The following is a 13,088-nucleotide window of genomic DNA, read 5'->3' on the forward strand; positions in this document are numbered from 1 at the left end:
CGGATCCCTGCTTCGGCACTCTCTAGCCTGGCTTATTGGGTCCATCGGAGATAGATCGGCCGACGCCTCCTTTGTAGGAGACATGAAGGACGATGGTGCCATCAGCAATAAACTCCCATCGACTTCCCCATCGTCGTCTTCACTGAACCGGTATTCTAGCAAGTCCCTCTCCAACGCTCCTAGATCGGTCTCTCCCGGTTTTTCCGTCTTACTTCCGGTCTCGTCATCGTCATGATCCATCAAATCATCATCACCTGCATCAGGTTTCGGCCTGGGTCCTGAAGGTCCTTGTCGTGAGTCAGTGCCCGAGTCCGGCCGAGCCGGTACGGTCATGTCTCCTGCGTGATAAAACAATTCATCATCCACCAGGAATTCTACTAACTCCTCGCCATGTGGAGCCAGGTCTTCTATCGTTATATATGAGCCTCCTCTGCTCTCCCTTGCCACCTCCAGCATCACTACTTTCGCTTCTCCTGACCACTTCAGTCTCGATAAGTCATCCGTGGGAGAATACACTTCGTTCCACGTTTCAGCCGAGACCTCTGGTCTCCTGGAGGGTAGTGCCTTGATCTTTTTCCTGCTCCAAGCATCAGGGAATGAGAAGTCAAACATTTGCGCGGCGGCAGCGTTCCAGCTGATGAAGCGCGGCTCCATCCCTTCACTCCACTTCAGCATTCTCTTCTCTGCGTCACGAGCTGCTCCGATGCGAGGGGCAATGATGGGAGATGTGACTCCCAACAACATCCTCCTTATCGGTGGATATCGAGGGAATTGGTCCGGCAGCGGCCTGGACCCAGGAAGCCATGTTTGCTGATTCTCTTTCGCGTGTGTGTAGGCTCCTGGCAATTGAGGCACTCTCACAGCCTCTCCGTTATCTTTCACCACTGGTCTCAAATTCCAAAGTTTTGGGTTAAACTGGATGTGGGACAGATCCTCACGGCCCATTCGGCACTTGAAGTGGTTCTTGAAGTCCATCAACACCCAGCCTGGCTCTGCTATTCTTCCGAACAGCCTAGCGTCGCTAGCCAGCCTTCTCAGTTCACTCTGCTCTACCCAATTCAGCACGGAACAATGCACGACTGAGACCAGGTTGACATACAACACCGAATTCCTATATGCCTTCACTTGTACGTCCGGGAACGCGAAAGTTATCACCGGTCCATACACCACTGTGACGAATTCCCGCAGTCCGTGGACCAGAGCCAACGGATCGATCCGCATCATGACAGCCAAGTCTGTTAGTAAAGGCATGCCACAATACTGCTTACATTCGCCTGCGTTCGTCACCACCTTGTCTTCTCCCGTGACGCTTCTGTTCTGTTGCAAGAGGTATTGAAGCAGGAGAGTCCTCCAATCCTTCATCTTCCTGAGCGAGGCGGTTTCCAACTGCGCATTGAACTCGCGACTTGTTCCCAGGAGTTGTTCAGGGTAACGCAACAGCACAAGCAAGTCACCCAGTCGACCGTAGGTCATGGCAATCAGAGTCAGGAGTCCATCCAATCTCAAATCTGCCAACGCTTGGGTAAAGAGGTTTGCCGGTCCTTTCACAAAGTTTTCATGACCAAATGTCACGTATAAGGCTAGCACCAGGCCAATCGACAACTTCTTGATGTCCTTGACGAAACTCGCGATCAGGTTCCTAGATGCCTTCGGATAGCACGTCGATAGGAAAGATGGCGTCCATCCCACTCCCATTCCACCCAAGATAGCATCTGATCGTTCATACTGTGCCTTAGTGGCCAGCACGTCAGCTTGGAACTTGTCCAGCGACATCGTGTTAACGTCCTGCATCAGTTTCAACATCTTGCCTCCAGCTAACTCCCGGGCATCAAATAGATTCTTTAGATACACGTGTATCTCTTCAATTATTGCCGGCGCATGCTCGAACGCGTCCTCACCCAAGGTGCACAGCCTCGGTGACAAATACAACCATACGTTGTTGTGCGGCTTCGTACGCAAAGCCATTGCCATGAGGTCCTCCTCTGCTGACGTCATGTTCTTTCTGATCATCCTTCCCTGCTCATTCTCTGCCTGATCCATCTGTCTGAACCAGAGATCATCAGCCACCTGTTGTACTAACAGATGATCGTCGTCCACCCCTGGTCTTAGTTTCAGCAATCTGGCAAAGTTGGACAGCTCCAACCCCAGAACTTCATCTAGCACCAACCGAGTTGTGCTACAACCTCTGAGCCCCTGTATGGCATTCGAAATGTCAGCCCAAACGGCGGGAAGCTCAGATCGGGACGGGTAGTAATTTTCCGGGTCCACTACTCTGTTTGGGGCAGGAATTATCACATTGAACCTCCCCTCTGCTATTGTTGTGACCATTGTATATACAAATCGGAGGGGTTCTGGTAATGCAGCGTACCCTGGTGACAATACAAAGATCACCTTCACCACATTCATGGTGAAGCGTTGTCTTGCTGCTGCCTCTACCTCAGCCATCGCCGAGAGCAGTGTCATTATCGCCTCCCCTATAACCTCGTTACTTTGGTGATCGACCCATCCGTCAGACGTGACAATAAGCCCCTGCTTTGCAGATGATCATTTGAGCCTGCAACCACTATTACCTGCGGCTCCATACTGACCACCCTTCGCACACTTATCATCATGCCTATTGCTTGTCCCCAGTCCAACTTAGGTGCCGTCAAGAAAATCACATCGGGCCAAAAGAGAGAACGGGGCGTGTAGAGATAATCGGAGCCGGCCACAATCAGATACTTGGCCGCCTTCATGTCCAAGGGATCATAAGCTGCAAAAAGGCCATCGCCTATTGGGGCCTTCAGTTTCCCATATCTCTCATCGTCTCCAACCACTGTTGTCGTTCGGGGGTAGTCCCTCGAATACTCGCCAGGCGTCTGACCGGGTGGTTTAGCTAACTGCCTGTACATCTTGTGATGCTTGTTATTGGGCTTGTTCTCTGTCTGGAACTTGCCCTTGCGAGCAGGTGGTGTCCTTTCCCGGGTCCTATCTCGAACATCGGTGAGCGACCGGGTGTTCAAAGGTCCAAAGGTATTGTCATGAGACAATCCATTCAAATCCACATGTCGGAGTGAGGTCGAGGAGCTGAATTTCTCCTGCTCTGCTAACAGCCAATCCACGCCCGGTATCCGATAAAGTCGCGATACTGTGGGACTTTCTCCGCCAGTCATTCTCATTGCGTCCTCCCGACACGTCAAGGTATTCATGTTCAATTTCGCCGACATCTCCGTCTTATACTGACCCCAATGACTAGGATCTGATCTATTCCAAAGCAGCCCGCTGCCTGATTCGATTCCCTCCGCTGGCACGGTACTTGTAGACGGTCCTGCTATCGAAGCAGGATTTGTCGTGGCAGGCGGATCGTTCCTCCTAGACGCGGTCTGGGAGTTATTCCTGTTGTTCTGTTCCACTGATCTCCCGAGTCGGCTTCCAATCGATTGCGGCCTGGGAGGAGGAGCAGTCCCTAGCCTGTCTCTCACGTTTGAGCTCGGAGCAACGGTTGCGGCTGCAACCGTCTCTAATGCCAAGGGCCCCAGACGGTTGACGAGGGATTCGGGCACGGTTGTCCTTATTCTACTTCCTCCGGTCGAACTGGTCCGAGCCAGAGAACCGGTCGCCCTCGACTCTTGCTCCGCTTCCCTCAATTGCGTCTGAAACACATCATTAATCCAATGCCTCCCTCGTTGAGTATTGAAGTGTACTCCATCTCTAGTGAGCGCGATGTGATCAACCATGTGCAGCATGTTTTCGAGATCCAGGAGTCGCAACTCGCCAGGGTTGTTTCTCACCAGACTGCGGGTCATTTCATTCCACCGCGTCACGTTGCCATTCATGAAATCTGCAACTATGGTGCCCACCAAAGGATTTGGTGGTATCGTGCACAAGATAACAAGCTTGGGTCTGTACTTTTCTTTCAATTCGTTCAAGAGACACACCAATAGAGGCTCCCACTTGCTCTCCGGAGTCACGGGGGCTCTCGAGACGTCATTGGTCCCCAGCATTATTATTAATGTATCCAGGTGATCCTCGCTCTGGAACTCCATCATTTTGATGACCTGAGCCACTGAGGCTCCTCCAAAGGACAGAATGGTAGTCTGACCATTGACGAAGATCTCATTCAGATCTCTCACCAAACTGTCTCCAATGATCAAATGGCGACTCCCTGGGGGAATTACCTGGTCGTTCGTGGCGGGGTTCCAGCTCATGTCATTCAGGCAGGCTCGAGGATGCTCGGCTGGCACTTGTGTGAACTGATGACGTGCCATCAGATTCTTCCTAATGTCTACTACGCGAGACTTCTGAAAGACTCCACAGGCGCTGACCTCGAGGACGCTATCGTGCGGTTTGCTCGCTCCGAGCTATTTGATGAATGATCACGACGTTGGGAAGGAACGATCCTAACCAGTGTCCGCTCAGTGCCTCTGTTGATCTCATCAATTGTGGCTCTGGCCACTTGGTTAAATGATTCCTGGAATTGAGGAGCTAGATAGGTGTCGGAAGGGTCTGGTATCGTGAACCTTTGACTCGAAGCAGACGGTCGTGTCTGCTGAGGAGCCTCGGGCCCCCTTGATGCACGTAAGTCCAGAGCCTCAGGTCCTCTCGATGCGCACAGCTCCTGCGCTGTTGTCCTGGGGCGCGTATCGCTGGATCCTTCCAAGGATTTCATGCTCGCCAGAACTTCTGGTGACACTTGGCTCACCTTTGCCATATACAGCTCCTTCAGGTGCTTTATCTCATCCTCCTTGTAGGCCACCTGCAGATCTTTAAACTTCTTCTTCCATTCGTCCCTTTCTCGAGCTATTGCCCTATACTCCTGGAGTTTGGCACACAGCTCGCTCTGATCTTTCTCCTTCCTTTCCAGCGTCTCGATCGTCTCCGACGTCTGGATCTCTATCTCACTCACCCTCACTTTCTTCAAAGGAGGAGCGGCTGTAGGAGAGTCGACCGAATGTGACGGGCCTGGTCCATCACGTTGTCTCTTTGCTCCGATGAGTGGCTGCGCCGGTTGGACTGGTAAGGGCATCTCACCTAGCCGGTGGTCCCTCTGTTCACCCAGTCCTGGCTCACGAGCCAGGTCGTGGCCAGACATTTCTCCACGCCGCCATCTCATCAGTCGGTTTCGACCTCTCTCGGCGGTCCCGGACTCACCGTAGGCCAACATCAACACGACTTCTGTAGGGCGATTCCCTCGACCCTCTCGTCCTAGTGCATTGAGGAGTGCGACCACAAACATCGCCAACCCCGGGTCTTCTCGTGTGAAATCACAATCGATCAGCCGCTGATAGATCTCGTCTAGAGTCGCTCCTAGACTCGCTGAGAGGAATTCCATGAGTTCGTTCGTGTCACCCATTTCTTATCGTGTTGATTCTTCTTGTCGTGTCGTGTAATTCCTTCGTTTGATTCAATGAATTCAATAAACAATCTTCGATCAATCAAGATCTAAAAAACAAGTCGCGACTTAGAACCATCATTTTTGGATACAACATCATTCAATTCTTTAAAACTCTCCATTGAAATTCTTTTTTCAATTCTGATTTAAAAATTTATCACCAAGGTGGATTGTCCACCTTTACCTTTGTCAGAGTAGCACGAATGTGCAATGTCACCTTGATGACCTGGAGTGCCCCAGGTCTTTTATGACACAAACATAAAACATATCATAACAATAACATAACATAAACACAAACATCACACACCTACACTATCACATAAAAACATAATCCCTAATACTGTACCTAAAACCTAATCTAACCTAAACTTGACTCTAATTCCTGTCGAATAACTTAATAAAAACCACTTATCGCCGAGCGCATTTCTTAGCATATGCTCAGATAGTATTTTTTATGTAAGTAAACTTCTATGTCAGTCTCTGAAAATATCACATGTACAAGTGCGTACCACTCTCTCGGATGTAGCTTTCCCCTATTAGGATCGTATACCGGCAACGAGAGAGAGGTCACTCCTCTCTCAACCAAAAAATCCCTAAGTCGAGTCAAGGCCAATACCAAGCTCTTTGGATCTACGTGTTGCCTATCAGTGGCCTTGGTAACCAGGAAACACAAATATTTCCCTGGTATCTGTGATGCAACAGGGGGCAGCGCTATCATCCCTCCCAACACCAGGCCTCTGTTTCCACAAAAACTCGATATTTTTATACTCTCTCTTGAAGTCAGCCGCTAGTGCTGTTTTGAAGCTTACGTCCGCGGTTATCGCTATGGCGCACGTGCGTTCCGTGAGTATGAAATCGCTGTCCGTTATGACGATATTGTTCGAATAATGGTTCGGTAGATCAAAATACGATTCAAAGATTCGTCCAAAAGGTGGTTTTTTAGCATTCTCGCCCTCTGTCTCTAGTTCTCCGGTTTCTCTTGCCGATTTACATTTTTTTATTATGAGATTTTCGGTGTGGGTGAGTCCTACCCCCACTCCCCGGACAAAAATATCCATCGACGTCCCCGTCGATCGCCCAAAGTCTAGGAGATCGAGGTTGGATTGTGGAACACGTAGAGGACCATCTGGGGCGACCCAGTTGGACTCGGTATTGTCATGACTGATGTGTTTGACGCCGTCTCTATCGACGTCCTGAATCGTCAGGATCGTCTCTTTTGGATCTGTCGGCAGATCATGGAGCCATTCGAGCACGCGCAAGTTTGTTAGTTCCTGCTCATGAGTCTGTTCCGCTTCTGGTTCGAACTCCACTTCTGGTTCTGATCGATCGTCGATCCAATCTTGATCCATATCGTTCACAAGGTCGATTTCTTCTAGCATCGCCACTTCGTCCAGTCCCACCAGCGAGTCTATGACATCACTCACTACTATCCTGTCTACAACGAAGTCCTCGCCGTACGGGTTGTATTTCTTCTGGTTTTTCCCTCTCTTGCTTTGGCGTGTCTCCATAGTGAGAGGAAAGTCAGGCTGTATTCCTTTGTCAATTTCGGTTTGTTCCGGGCAGTCCCAGTCTTCTTCGGCATAAGGTAGAGTTTCATCGTCCACCTCTACTCGCTCGGTCAACTCGAGATCCAGTGGTAGATCGCAATCGTCCACCACCTCATTCCCGTCGTTCCTGTCGCGAGTACCCCTTTCATTCACTTCACAAGCAGGATCCACTATCAAATAGTCTCCCTCTTGCATGTCCGCTGGGATACACCAATCCTCTGACGAGGCATTGTGTGGTTTGATGTTCTCGTAATGAGCCGCTCTTCCAGTGCTCAATCGATAAAAACGACCTCCTTGGTGCACCTCTGTTATCTGAAATGGACCACGCCATTTCTTTAATAATTTCTTGGTTCCTTTTGGTGGAACCACTTCCTGGAACACCCAGACGTAGTCGCCAACTGAGTAGGCTTTCGCATCAGCTGTCCTTTTGTCAAACCTCCTTTTTTGTCTAATTTGCGCCTGTTGTGTATTCCTCCTGCATAAGTCATTGAGATCCTGCTGTCTTCTAATAACATCCCGCACGTACGTTTGCGGTGCTGTCCTCTTCCCCTCATATTCAGGGTAGAAAAACGTCAACGGGAGCACTTTTTCATGACCCGTTAACATCATGTGCGGACTTATTCCCGTGGTGGAATGCTCCGTGCTGTTGTAAGCACCCATCACTTGCGGCAGGTGCTTGTCCCAGTCATCCATGTAACGCGAGCAATAGACTCAGCATGGATACCAGTGTGCGATTTTGCCTCTCGAATAGGCCATTCGTTTGCGGGTGATAAGTGGTCGAGTGGGCCTGCGCTACCTGCGACCTTTTCATCAACTCCTTCGTGAGGTCGCCCACAAAGGCTTTGCCATTGTTCGATTGGAACGTGATGGGGCAGCCATGCCTCGCTATCCACACATTTATCAAATGATCGCATGTTTCTTCCGCCGATGCTGTCATGCAGGGTGCTGCTTCCGCATACTTCGTAAAATGGTCGATCATTACCAGCACCTGAATATAGCCCGTTGCTGTCATACAGATTTTCTGATGATCAATTTGCACCACCTCGTTGAAACCTGACGACTCTATTGACTGTAGGGGGAACCTCAGCTTCCTGGGATCCTTCGCCTGCTGACATGACAGGCATGCTGCGATCCACTTCTCACAAGCCTTCTTCAATCCCGGCCATTCGAATCGTTTCTGTATCCTGTTATACACTTTGTCCACGCCTTGATGGCCCATCTGATCATGTGAGCGAAAGAGCAATTCGGTCTGATACAACTGTGGTAACACTATTGAATTGTATTTTTAGAGGACCTTGTCCTCCTCTTTCCGTTTGCAGGCTACGATTCCGTCCTTGTTCAGGTACAACAAGTCGTTTCGCTTCAGGTAGAATTGCTTCAGGATTTTGTAGCTGTCTTCTTCCAAATCTCCCTTGTCAGGTGCTCCATTCTCGATCCATCTCTTCAGACTGCTCGTCATTCTATCATTTCGTTGAGCCCTTAGGAGATCCGACAGCCTGTACCTGGCTTTCAAATACGTCTTCACCACGTTCATTTGCCCACTCATTATCTCCGGAGCATGAGCATCGTCCATCAACTTGACACACCATATCTTTTTCAAAGGCGTCGCTTCCTGCATAGATGGTTCCAGATTGGTACGGACGACCGTACCATGTGGCAGCAATCTGGTTGGGCGTTTCGAAACTGCTATCAGCTCGAGCTCGTCTGCGGCATTATCTACCACAGTGCCCTCTTCATCTGAGGTGTATCTGTCCCTGTCTGGATCCTGATGTGTTTCTCGGTCCAGCCCACGCTGCTTCCAGTCTACCAATAAGGAGTGGATTGCGATCTCTGACATATCGGAATTGGAAGTTGTTTCAGACGTGTTGTCCCAGGACTGGGGTCCCGAGTCAACACTTGAGTCGACTGATTCTCCAACATCATATTCCAAGTTGTCTGAGATGTTTCTCGACTCCCCGGACAAAACTCTGTCCATCGGTCGCTTTGAACCCGAATCCCCGGACAAATTTTTGCCCCTAGGTGGTCTAGTCAACCTCTCCCCGGACAAGTCGTCCTGCACGGGCTCAAAGGTGTCCGACTCCTCAGACGAGTCGTCCTTGACTGGCTCGAAGGTATCAGACTCCCCGGACATTGTCTCGTCCACGGACGAACAATCTGGGCTCGGCTCGTATTCCTCTTTTGCATCCGTGAAGTGCACTCTCCTCGTGAAGCTAGATTTCGACCTGATCCTGACTTCCTCAGTAGTTTGGTTCTGATTCAGTGTTCCGTATTCAGTGAACGAAGTTCTCAACAAGACCTCCTTCGGCATCGAGCTCACCAGCTGGTTGACAATCGACCTGCAATCCCGTTCAACGCCTCGGCTGCGAATGGACACTGGCCTCTTCTCTGTTCTCTCGGTGACAGTCAACTGCTGCATGGTCTCCATCCCTTCACGATCATGCCTATCCACTTCCCTGTCCAACAAGTCACGGAGTTTTCCCATGACGTCCGGCGCCACGTTCACCGTCCTGTTCAATAGAGTCATGCTGTTTATACCCAGCCTGGTTAGTTCTTGCTGTACCAAGTTGGATCGGACTAGCAGATCCAACGGAACGGGCTCGCCTCTAGCTAAAAGCTTTATCTCCGCGGCCGTCTCCACTGGAAGGTCAGGATGTCCAGGTATGGGATGCCTGACTTGTCTAACCACCTAGTAAGTGGCAGCTTGTCGTAGGTTTCTTTGTCCAGAAAGGAAAACCCGTCTTTGATCTCTGATTGGTTAGCCTGTTTCTCCTCGAGGCGCTCATAAAATTCTGTCTTTTTACTGAGGCTATCTGCGTTCTGGTGCTTGTCACGAGTACGGTGCTCTATGATCATGTGGTATCCATCCAGGCGCACGATCCAACGACCAATGTAGCTTTGGTCCATCGAATAGGTTTTCAGCCAGGCGAGGGCTCGATTATCCACACGTAACTTGAAGGGAGCACTCCCCAAGTAGGCCCTGTATTTTTCCACGAAAGTGATCACCGCAAACATCTCCGCTTTTGGCGCGCCGTACTTCATTTCAGTATCACTCAGGACTTTACTCCCGTAGGCTATCGGACGAAGAACCGTTCTCCCGTTCCACTCCTGCTCTTGGTGAAGTATGCCCGATATCGCAACCACTGATGCATCCGTGTCCAGCACGAACATCCCCTTCTCTGTTGGCATGCCGAGGACCGGTGCCTCGCAAAGTTCACGCTTGATGTTTTCAAATGAAACTTGTGCCTCATCAGTCCAGGTGAACTTTTTGCCCTTGTTTCTCATCAACCTCTGCATGGGGTATATCTTGTCAGCATACCCCTTGATGAACTCTCGATAATATATTGCGAATCCCAGAAAACTCATCAGCTGTGTATCTGTTTTAGGTGCCTTCCAGGTCAGCACCGCTTCAACCGCTTCGGGATCTGGTCTCACTCCATGTTTGTCAACCAGGCGGCCCAGATACTTTATGGAATCCCTGAGGATTTCACACTTAGAGGGTTTACATTTCAGACCCGCCTGCTTCATGCAAGAAAACACCTCCTCCAACCTCTCTATGTGGTCTTCCAAGGTTGGTGTTGCAATCACGACATCATCGACATAACACATAATGAGATTCCCGTATTTCTTAGTGACGCTCGTGAGTGCCTGGGCCATCAGTCGCTGGAATGTGGCCGTCGCGTTGCACAATCCGAATGGCATCCTCTTCCACTGGAACAGTCCCAGCTCACACGCGAAGCCTGTTTTCTCTCGATCTTGCTTTCTGAGTGGCACTTGCCAGAATGCAGAGCCCAAATCCAACGTCGTGAAGAACTTCGCGTCTCCCAGCTTGGATAGGCTCTCATCGATGCGGGGAATCGGGTATGCGTCCTTTATAGTCACTGCGTTCAGATAACGGAAATCACAACAAAATCTGAGTTGTCCCCCTTTCTTTTTCGCCATGACCACTTCACAAGCCCATGGAGACTTCGACGGCTCGATCATGTCGTACTCCATTAACATCTCGATTTCCTTCCTGCACGCTTCTGACTTGTTCGGGGTCATTCTTCTCGCCCCTTCCCTATGAGGTACCGAGCCCTCTTCTATCTCAATCTCGTGCTCTACAAAATTGCAACAACCTATGTCAGCCTTGTTTCGAAAAAACGTCTGCGTTCCGATTTAGCACCGCTCTGAGCGAATCTAGTTCCTTGTCTGATATTTTACCCTTCAGATGTTCTATCTCAGGTAGGACAGGTTTATTCGCTGCTAACTCTGCCTCCGTCGGTCTCTCAGGGAAGTTGGAACAACTAGACAGCCCATCGTCTGTTTCCGACTTCATTGAAAACAATTTCCTAGAAGATTTCAATTCATTCACTCTTTTCATTATACATTCTTGGTTCGCATGTAATGGACATTTAGTAATATCAAACTTTTTCAAGTTCTCCACACTCTGAAAGTCTGTGTTCAGAGGCAAAGCGTAGCCAAGTTTCTTTCCCCTCTGTATTGTCACTGTTGTTGCTTCTGTGTTCAATAACACACTCACACACAGTCCGCTCTGAGTGAGTGAGAAGCTTCTTCCTAAAATAGCCGAGCTTTTACTGTTTGGATTTGGCACCAGACACACCTGTCTGTCATTGCTGAGTTCATTCAAGTTCCTCATCCTAAACGTCGCTACTACGGCTTGGTTCGGTTTTAATCTAACTTTTCGATCCAGAAAAATCGGCACCTTGGCCTGATTAATTAAGATCTTATTAAGAGGTCTTTTCTCATACTTTCTCTCAGGATCCTTGATCCTAATCAATCCGTCATTGAGATCGATCGTGACGTCAAAGTTGCGAACGAAATCCCTTCCTAGGATGAACTGGTCGGATTCGTCCAAATTCTCTACTACTAGGAAGCTCATCCAAAGATGTCTTCCTCCGAGCTGCAGTGAAATGATCGGGGTTCGTCCGGCGACATAGATCGCTCCCTGATTGGCAGCTGCCAACCTGATGTTTGTCGGTATGAGATCCGACCTTTCGAAACCCATGTCGGTCCAAGTTTTGACTGGCATGACACTAACCACTGCTCCCGTGTCTAGCAGTCCCTTTACTGAAAGTTGTCTGCCTTGCACGTCCAGAACGTGTGCGGCCAGATCAGCCTCGCAACCAATATGCACCGCATCTTGTTCGAGCATCGCGTTGTGTCCGATTCGTCTGACCTTCAGCTCCTCTTGACCAATGTATATCCGGCCAACCTGATCGTTCGCATCAGTTATGTGAGCTTTCGTGTAGATATTGATGCCATCCACTTTCATCAGGATCGGGTAAGGGCCATGGACATCGATATAATGTCCGTCCACTTTCATCAGTCTCGGACCTCCCGTTGTGAGCAGCGCTCGCACTGCCCTGGAGTCCAGTTTGGGATCCTTCTCCTTCAGGTAGTCGGAATAGATGTCCAGGTGGACTAGTGTAATCTCGGATGGTTCACTCAAGTTCTTGACCACATGGTGCCCTGCGACTGAGATGATGGACATTATTTTGGTCCCCGCCTTCGTCATGCCGAAAGTCTTACCAGATATAACGTTCAGTTTTAGTCCCTGTTTCTTGGGTTCCTCTTTGTCTTCTACTTTTGTCGTTTTACCCAGAACATTAAAACTTTCCCGAAGATCTGTGCTCTCCAGCTCCGACCTTACCCATTGCTCCACTTCTTTCGTGGCTAGGTCCTGTTTGACATTCTGCAGCGCTGTCCTTGCCGCCAGGCCGTAATCCACCTTGAGTGGGCTAGACGACTCTGCTTCGAGTTCGAGGCTACCACCTCGTCAGGCCATGTCCTAACCTTTTTGGTCGTGAAGGTGCTCGGTGTCGTCTCTTTTCTCCGAGATTCAGCCTCGTTCATCAGACGTGCTCGACTGGCTTTGACACCTGAAAGCGCCTCTTCGTGGCGGGGATGTTTCGCGTCCGCTACTGCGTCCCAAAATTGAGTACAATCCGACTTGAAGTGTCCCTCCAAATTACAGAAGAAACACCCTTCTGACCATATTTCATGATGAGCCCTCTGACGTACTCTTCATGATCCTCGTCGGTCGCGTCGGCGTCCTCGAGAAAAAAGCCTATGGCCTTCATGTTCTGTTTGTATGCAGAACACGCAGAAACGTGATGGTCCATCGAACCACAATTCGCACACGACCTCCTCTTATCCATGTCATCGCGAGG

General features: G+C 49.9%; 1 protein-coding gene across 3 annotated transcripts in view; it reads left to right on the top strand.

The window, feature by feature from the left end:
- LOC134845584 (uncharacterized) overlaps window positions 1-13,088 on the top strand; it is a 482,353-nt gene that overhangs the window by 126,979 nt on the left and 342,286 nt on the right. The window lies entirely within an intron of this gene.

Source organism: Symsagittifera roscoffensis, chromosome 5, assembly GCF_963678635.1.
Source record: "Symsagittifera roscoffensis chromosome 5, txSymRosc1.1, whole genome shotgun sequence".
Taxonomy (NCBI): Eukaryota; Metazoa; Xenacoelomorpha; order Acoela; family Convolutidae; genus Symsagittifera; species Symsagittifera roscoffensis.